Genomic DNA, 10,235 nt, shown 5'->3' with positions numbered 1-10,235 from the left:
AAAATCCAGCGACATGTCACCTTACTTTCGCAGTGGAAATTAGGCATCACTTCGCCTTAGGTGACACGGACTACGACAATCACACCGAAAGAGGCGAGCAAGTATATATATACACACATCATGCACAATACAAGCACACAGAGAGAAAGGGAAATGATACATTGCATGATATACCTAATACAACCCATCTAAGAGAGAAAGGGAGGAAGGAAGGGGTTTAAAAGAGTACATAACCAAATGGGAAAAGCTAGAACCCTAAACCTACTAAACACAGCCACTTGGCTTATATTGACATGCTTACATCCACGCCCTTTTTGCTTGCGCTTGGGAAACCGTGCCCTAGATCCATGCGTCCTTGCTCCATGTGTGTACATGCAAAGGCAAAAGCAAGAAACTAGCATACAAGTAATAGAAGGAAAAGATGCAAAAAAACATATGAAGATGCATAAAGCAAATAAGCATGATAGGCATGGCAAGCAAAGAAGCAAGAAAGCAAGTAAACAAGTGAGAAGGCAAACAAGCAAGAAACAAACAAAAGATGGTGTCCGCGAGTGACAAATGTAGGTTTGGATCGGATGTCCATTGCTTCATTGTGTTGAAGTATGAACGACACACTAGCAAGCAAGACTCATGCATGGACATATAAGCAAGCATGTAAAGATGCATATAAAGCCAACAGGTGGCACAAACAAGCATGGTAAGCATAATATGGCATAGAACAAAAGAGGGGAAAGGTGTGCACGAAGCAATCGACATCATGGCGATGCATCCCAAGTGGTTACACCCAAACAAGGCCTTGTGGGCGTCGGATGTAACCACACAACCACAAACCCGCTAAGGGCGTCAAACGTGGCAAAGCCTAGATTCAGAGAGGCTAACACAAGCATAAAACATAGAAACAAGCAAGCATAGACATGCAAATAAGGGCAATCCAAACTCTTTGATGTGGGCCTTGGTGTGTGGACGATGACAAAGACCATAGGGTTTACATCGGGTTCGAACCAACAGGCCAAAATACAAGAAAGAAAGACAAAGCAACAAAAGGGCTACAATAGCACATGTCATGAAAAACATGGCCTAGGTCTAGGCACACAAACATGGTATGGAGCACGCAAACACGTGGAAGATAGCATAAAGCATGTAATGAACATAGATCCAAGCACATAGGCATGTGAAAACATAGCTCTAGACATATAGGCATAGAAACATACATGTAAATATGTAGAAACTTAGCACTTAGACATGGAAGAACATGAATCCAAGCATATAAGCATGTGAAGACAAGGATCTAACTATAAAGCATGGAAATAAATGTGTAAAACACATAGATCCAAGCAAGGCATAGCCAACAACATCATATGAACATATGAGCATGTATCCCTAACATCAACTTAGAACAAAAAGAGGAACTAAGAATAGGAAAACATGGCATAGGGTATAAAGCATGTATATCTAAACATATAAGCATGTAAGGATGTAGATCTAAGCATGAAACAAGGCAAAAAGCATAAAAAGCATGGAGATTTAGGGTAGAAACACAAATAAAGCAAGCAACATGCATGGAAATCAATAAATCATGTTATTATAGCATAAAAGAAAAATAAATACTAGAAAAAAGATTTAGAAGGTTAGGGGTGTGGATAGTAGCTTCAAAGCTACATACACACTCCTAAACCCCAAATCCCAAAGTGTAGAACCAAGGAGAAGAAGATTGAGTATAAGTACAATACCTTGTGTTTTTTTTTTGGTGAAGAGAATAATCAAGAAGCTTTGATGTGTTTTTGTGTGTTTGGAAGAGAGGAAAAATGTGTAGAAAACATTCAAGCAGAGAGCAGAACCTAGGGAGAGTCTTTTTTTCTAGTCTGAAGGGTGCTTGAGGCCTTTTATAGCCCTGGCACGATTTTCGAGGTTGGTATTGACACCCCTAGAAAGATCTTGACTTCCTATTTCTGAAAAGGTATGGAACTTGAAAATCCAACGATCGGATCAAAAGTTATGGCTCTCGGAATTTAGCGATGCATCGATCAGTGCATTATCCTGGTTTTCGTGATATCTCGGCTGTTCTAACGTTGATTTCTACCCGTGAATAGTCGTTGGAATGAGAATTTGATAATATTTGCAATGACATTGGTTTCAACTCGTTCTGATAGTTGAATCAAAATTAGGGTTTTTGGGCCCCCTAGGGTCAACTCTAGGTCAAACTTAGTCAAAGTTGTTAAAAATCTTCGAGAAGCTTGGGTTTGTGTTAAAACTATGATAAATGTTTCGTGAGGGTTTTTACCTCATTTGACCTTCAATCGACCTTAGGTTGACCAGGGACATTTTGGTCATTTTAGCTGAAAAAGGCACTTTGGGTGCTCTGGTGTCCGAACGGGTTGCGCTACGTCATTCTGGATGTTCTCGCGGCCCAACAGGGAGAAAAAAATATTTTTGGATTTTTTGGAGTCTAGCACACAAATTGTGGATGAACAAAATACGATATCAACAATATGTTTGCTCAACAGTTCTATCACTAAACTCAAAATTAAAGGTAGATTGGATCCAACTAGTTTTATAGATGGATTTAGTATCAATTTTAGGAATACACCATTTCTTAAAATCAGTGAAACCAGTTTCTTCAACAGAGTAATCTTCTTTATTTTTAATATTAGGAGGGATACTAGATCAAAGCTAACAGAGAAATTGGATCTAAATAATCTATCCATTCTATCCTAGGTTCAACACATACTTGTTATATTTATTCTTACAACCATTGCATTTCATAACACATACCCTAATCAACCCTCTATCTTGCATGCCCTAACGCTTTCCTAGCTGAACAGGCCTTACTATTTGATTTAGGGAATTCACTTTTCGAGAAGGGTGGCACCAACAAAGATAAGTACAAAGACACAATAAAGAAAGAATTAAAAGATTGGGCAGACACAGACAAAGTACAAAGAACACAAAACTACTATCACTAACCAGAAAAAGATGGCTCTGATACCAAAAAGGTGGAAGTCATAAGGGTGGAAGTGTGAAAAGCCCATCTTTGCTCAAGGTCCGGGTTGCATCCAATAAATAATAAAGTCTCAAAAATAACTCATGCAAAGATAAGCTAGCATAAAAGATGACCCACCACAACAAGTGCTTAAATAATAGTCTAGTGGTAAACAAGAGAAGTGTCTAGTGTTAGATGTTTGGAAAATTAATAAATGCATTCTCATAGTAAAAATTATGCATTTCCTCCATAGTCAGTTAATGTAAAAGTGGGCCCATTATAAAAAGTACATAAAAGGAAAACAGTCCAGCAATGAATATGACAGACCTCTAGCAGTAGACGTTTGATAGATTAATAAATGTGTTTACATGATAAAAATCATATATTTTCTTCATTATTATTAAGTCAACATGAGGCAAAACTTCCATAGTATCCAAGACATTATGGCCTTCATTATAATATCAATAAACAAGGATTAAAGGCTTCATAATTACAAGTAAAAGAGGAAAATTAGGATGGAATGAAGGGAGAGAAAGAGTGTCCATCTAGTGCAGCAAATGTTTAAATAATACCTCCATGTGCCATATCATGCCCATAATAATGAATATATGTGTATAGTAAGTGGTGGGAGTTATTTTATGGAATGTATGAGTGAATATATGGAAATATGAAAGAGAGATGAAGTGATGTTTAGCTATTTTCAGGTATGGTGTAAAGAGGGGTTGTTTATGACTATTTTAAGGTGCCTGAGATTTTCTAAGGAGATGGAATGGGATATTTATCAATAAGTATACATGGGTATTTAGGGATCAAAAGCTGATTTATGAACTAAAGGACTTATTTATAAGCTGAAAATAGCATGATGGGTGATGAATTTTATGAGGAGATCTTATTCCCTTGATGAGTTGATGGTAGTTCCTTTTATAGTGAAGCTTAAGGGATTGATTAGCAAAATTTAGAAGGAACTAGGTTTGACAACAGCAAAATCCCAAAATATCTCCTCTGAGATTTGGCCCAAAATGGTGATACTTGCTTTTAGAGTGTTTTGTTTATTTGGGTAATGTAGCTGGAGGCTGAGATGCTCCTAATTTAGGCATTAAATGCTTGGTTTTGGAGATTAGTTTCATCCAATAGGATTAGGGCAAGTATGAGGACTAGAGATCTTGCTTGCTGTAACTAAGATCAAAGCTCAAGAGGGTTAGTTGACATTCTAAGCTAGGTGTCAACCATTGAAGCCTCTGCTGGGAACTTTTGCTGAACACCCCTTTATGCCCTCTAAACCATTTGTCCCTAATTTTCCCCTTTTGGGATTCATGGGCTTGGTTCATGAATCAATTACATACATTTTTAGTAATAAAATAAACTATTTAGTTGAGGATTTTGTGAGCTTGGAAGTCTTGGTTATGACTTCCTTAAGTTGTGACCAAAACTTGGAGAAGAAAGGTATTTATTACCAATTAGCTTTTAGGTGTTAGTCCAGCCTCTAGTACTGTTCATGTCAGAATTGGTAGTGGCAGAGAGGCTGATGGGACTGATGGCTAGCTCCTAATTTGGTTTGGGAGCTTGGTTTCTTCTTGGGGTGATCTCCAACGGAAGGCAGACTAAAATGAGTTCTCCAGTTGGGTTAGTTTGCATACATGGGCTGTTTTGACTGAGATTTCAGTTTAGGCTTGGCCATGAGGGCTGAGTATTTTGGTGGGCCTCTGACTTGGTGATTCTCTCCAATTAGGCCTATCCTTTTGCTTTATCATTGTAAACTCTACAAAATAGACAAAGCTATCATATATTGCCATGGATTTTTATTCCACATGGGTTTTAGTTGTTAGTAAAAATGAAATGTATTCATGAGCTTTAATAAATATTTATGATAGGTTTTGGGTATTTAAATGTCAATTTGTATAGTTTCTCATAATTTTTATCATTGATTATTTTGTAAATGATATTTTCTTTAGGGCTTTTAAATAGTAACCTCCAGTGTTTCCTGTGAATAATATTTACCATGGGTTTTAATTGAGACAATATCCATGAGTTTCAAATAAAATATGGTAACTACTTCTATAATGGAATAATGTGATATTCTCATGGGTTTTTCTATAGATAATCATAATGGGCTTATAAGGTAAATAATTACCATGAGTTTTGGAAATGTTATGATATAAATAGTGACCATGGGTTCTTATTATATAAATTCCATGGGTTTGTAATATGGTATGAAATAAATAAATGTCATAGGTCTAAGATAAATAACCATAACTTTCTATGGACTTTTATATTAGTAACACAAATTCATAATTCTTTATGGGCTTGATATGGGTTTTGGAAAAATGAATAGTGTTACATAACATAAATAGTTACCATGAGTTTATAATATGGTTTGAAATAAATAAATATTATGGGTTTAAGATAAATCATTACTTTCCATGGACTTTTATAAGATGATTGCCATGAGTTTTGAAAATAGATAATTGTCATAGATTCCATGAGTTTGTAATATTATAGAATAGATTTAAGAACTTAAAGCATTGTTCATCATTAGACTTTAGGTGAAATAATTATGGTATAGTATTTTGCCAAGAATTGATAACCTTGGGCTTTTTACTAAATAGTGCCATGTAACTAGCTTGGGCTTTTAATAGTGTCAACGTAAATTGGGCTTTTGATATTGCTAATAAGAATTGAGTTTTTAATATTAACAATGAGAATTGAGCTTTGATATTACCAATGAGAATTGGACTTTTGATATTGCCAATGAGAATTGAGCTTTTGATATTACCAATGTGAATTGGGCTTTTGATAAATAAATTGTCATGGGTTTAAACCATAGGCTTTGATTATGGATTTGAATTTCATTGATAAAATAGCATTGCCATGGACTTGAATCATGGGTTTTTGAAATATTGCCAAGGATAAGTAGCCTTGGGCTTTAAAAAGAATAGGATGTGTGCATTGGGCTCGTAGGGCTTAGCAAAATAATAATAATAAAATTGGATAAGCTATGAGTTTTTTGGGCTTTTTGTGATAGTTTATATCATGATCCAATTTAGATAATGAGATATGAAATATTTGTAGGCCAATGGAATGAGTAATATTAATGGAGGCCCATAATAATTATGGGTGATATTTTGGCATTTTTTGGTGAATAAATAAATGTGATTAAATAGGTTAGGGGCACGTGACATTGGTGAAAAATTGTACCTCAACACCTTGTTTTCTCTTTTGAGCCAACGGCTGGGCTAGACCAAATTTGGACCTTTTTTTTTTTTGTCATAGCCCATCTACAATTCCAAAGTCATGTTCGGGAATGGAGGAGCTGCTACAGTTGCCGATGTAAAGGAGTTTGGGTATTTCAATCAAGCCAAAAAGAGATTGAATCTCATAGTGCTAGTCGGAGTTTGAAACTCTTCAAGCAAAGCCATCTATGCAAATGGGTAGAAGTGGAGAGTTGTCTCTTGCATCAGTCTGCCACAAGTCGGTCATAGTTGTTGGATCCTGTATATGTGATTTCCATAGGAGTTTGGGTATTTCAATCAAGCCAAAAAGAGATTGAATCTCATAGTGCTAGTCGGAGTTTGAAACTCTTCAAGCAAAGCCATCTATGCAAATGGGTAGAAGTGGAGAGTTGTCTCTTGCATCAGTCTGCCACAAATCAGTCATAGTTGTTGGATCCTGTATATGTGATTTCCATAGGGGAAACCATGGAGAGGCATTGAAGAAGAAAAAGAAGGAGATGGGACTCGGGTTTTATTTTGTTTAGTTCAATAGTTTCAGAATTGGGGGAGAAAGAGAGTAATTTTATTGAGTTTTGTATTTGGGAGAGAGATATTTTTAATTATTATTTTTTTTTTTGAAAGCAATTATTATTATTATTATTATTTTTAAATATTGTTGATGTGAAAAATTGTTGGAGTAGCAAATCCCATGTGACAAGTTCTAAGTAAGTCAATAATTTTGGTTTTTTAGTATATATAAATGAGATATATATATATATATATATATATATATATAATATTAGGTAACGTTTATCAAAAAAACAAAAAAATTAGGTAACACAAACAATAATAATAAATGAAAAATATCAATGTATGCTGGCTTCAATCATTCGTGTCATTTTTTAACCGACTATTATTTGATTTATTATAAAAACTTTAAATTTGGAAAGAAAGGTGGACAGATAGGATAAAGGAAAGAAAGCTATTTAAAAAAAAAAAAAATGATATGAATAGTTTTTTCGAGTAGGGGGATAGGGAGGCATATGACAACAAATTATTAAATATTTATTATTAAAAGAATATAAACATTGTTCAGTCTCTGCAAGTGTCAGTATCTGCGTGTGTCAGTCTCTGCATGTGTTTGTCTCACTGTCAGGGGGAATGAGGCTTGTTCAGATGCAGTAGAAGAATGGGACTAGTCTGTCACGACGGCAATCATTAATGTACTTAAGATAACATTCGAATATTTCTCAAAAAAAAAAAGATAACATTCGAATAAAGTTGGGAAAACAACAAAACATAACAAAACAAAATGCGTCGATGCAGAAGTTTAAAAATTGAATATACAATAGCTTAAAGTCATTTATTTTTTGTCTCCATGTAAAGGTACAAATGTTGACTTCTATTACTAATCCCAAACTTGGAGTATTTTATTGCAAATAATTCAACATTATTTTAATGCTTCCAGAGTCCAGACGTCTCTGGCTCTGGCCTAAGCATTTCTGCTTTCACACCCCGCCACCCACCACATGTTGTAACATTATATTAAATAATAAAAGTAAATTATTTGGTAATTTAAAGAAGGGTCTGGTTAATGTGTGCTCTTAGGGCACACATTAAGTTTTCTATTTTTAAAAACATTTTCTTGGAAATTGAAAAAGTTGTCATTACTTTTTCAATTCTCGAGAAATTTTTTTTCAAAAATGGAAATTAATGTGTGCCCTAAGGGCACACAATAGTAAAATCCTTTAAAGAACAAAATTTAATTACAACTTTACTCAAAAAAATAATTATTATATATTTTAATCGTTGAATTGTATTTTCTTTATATTTTTAATAAACATAAAATTTTGTGTCACTATAATACTTCATCCATCCTAATTTATTTGTTTTGTTTGAAAAGTCAAACTTCTTAAGGGAATATTATTTATTATTTTATCTGTTTTATAAAAATGTATAAATTTACAAAATTATCCTTAAATAAATATATCAGTTTTTTTTTAAAAAAAGTTATTTTTAATGAGGCAACTAAAATGGTGCCCCAATTAGATTTTTTTTAAATATTTGTTAGTTTTTTTTTTTTCAAATAATTTTGAAAATAAAGTAGGGGTATAATAGAAATATTAGTAAATTAATAACTTTTATTTTTAGAAATATGACAATATTTTGGGACATCCCAAAATGAAATAGAGGACAAACAAACTGGGACAGAGAGAGTATTATTTACTATATAATCTATTAGCTTATACTTTATGCATAATTTTAAACTATAAAAATTTTTATTAGTGACATAACTATTGATCTTTAATTTTTTTCGAATTTTTAAAGGATAGAAGTTATAAGGAAAAAGATGTGATTCAATAGTTGATTTCTCAAAATTCACAACTAATAAAAAGATATTGAATAAGATCGCAAATTAAGACTATAACAAATTTTGTAACTAAACTTTGTTTTAACTTAAATGTAAAAACGTCGGAGTTAAGATAACGAATTAGTCAAATATGTAATGGCTTGAATGTTGGGGACACAACATTTGTCTTTATTAGTAATTTGACTTTTTTGTGTGTTTCTTTTGTGAAATATTTTCGAAGCATAAATTTTGATTAAAGAAAAATAATTAGTGTTACCCGTAAAAGATGTTAAGAAAATTTGATAATAGAATCTCAATTTTTGTAATAATTTATTCTCTTTCATTAAAATTTATGTATAAATAAAAAAGCGTGAAGATAATTATGTAATAAATGCTCATAATATTGTTTTTTATTATTACAATTCGAAATTTTTTTAGCCTACCGTAACTAATATAACATAAAGTTATAAAAACTACTATTGTAATTTATTAAACTAGTAACAAACAAGGAAAATTACATTTTCTACCCTAAGTAATATTTCACTTTACACCTTGTCCCCTGGACACAAATGTGCGTGCACACACACAAGTTAAATTAAAATTGTCACTTGAAATCATAATTTCAATTCAAATGGTGTATTATGGTTGTGCGAAATAGATGAATGTAATAAACAATACTCTTAAAATAATTTATTCTCTACCACACCAACTACAACCCATGGCCCAACACATTGCAACCACCAACTCTAACCTAGCAACAACACACACTGAGGCCCAAAACCAAATCCACCTCCAACAAAATTGAAACCGTTAACATGACTGCTACAAAACCAAAGCCACCTCATGGACAACCCTAAGACCACTATCATGACAACTCCAAAATTTCTGCCACGACAAACACTGACAATCCACCCTAGCCACGACGGCAACCACCAAAACCAAGCCTAGCAACACTAGCGCCAACAAGCCACCCCAGCCACAGCAACCATTGCCCCCATTGCAACCACCCAAATATAAAACAGTGACCTCAAATTCAACAATGACAAGTGACTAGAACCCAATAATGAGAGAGTTGTGGAGTGATAATGAAGAGGTAAGAGAGAGAGAGAAGAGTAAATAAACAAATGGGAAAAATGATATAGATGTTGCTACAGTAACATCTATATTTAGATGTAACGGTAGCATGTTGTAAAATATTTTGAAAAATGGTTCAAAAGATGGAGGGGTTTTTTATGTATTTTTGTGAATGGTGTACTCTATTTACAGTTTTTTAAAGGACTTTTGCATGTTCTTAATTAGCTAGCTAAGATAAAATAGCTATGATCATCAGAGTGTTTTATTTTCCACCGAAGGTCAACGATGCTTTATAAAAATATAATAAAAAATAGAAAGGTCCATGTGGCATGGACCATGGCCATGTGGGCTTAAAGCAGTGAGTTTTTGTTTTTTCAATGTGGTTATTCTTTGTTTTTTCTTTTTAGAGAAAGACTGAGGGAGTATTTTAGGCTTTTTATTGTTTTAGCAGCGGACCATGAAAAAATAACAAAACAAAACAAAAGAGCTTCATGCAAAAATATTAAAAAAACAAGACAGAGACACCCACATGCAAAAAGAATAAAAAACAAAAGAGCAAGGTTGGTGAAGTTTTGTAATGGGAAAAGTATTGTCTTACAGTAGCTGAGAGTGAGTGCCTGAG

The sequence above is a fragment of the Quercus lobata genome, chromosome 4 (assembly GCF_001633185.2).
Source record: "Quercus lobata isolate SW786 chromosome 4, ValleyOak3.0 Primary Assembly, whole genome shotgun sequence".
NCBI classification, from domain to species: domain Eukaryota; kingdom Viridiplantae; phylum Streptophyta; class Magnoliopsida; order Fagales; family Fagaceae; genus Quercus; species Quercus lobata.
Note: the sequence above shows the minus strand (reverse complement) of the source record.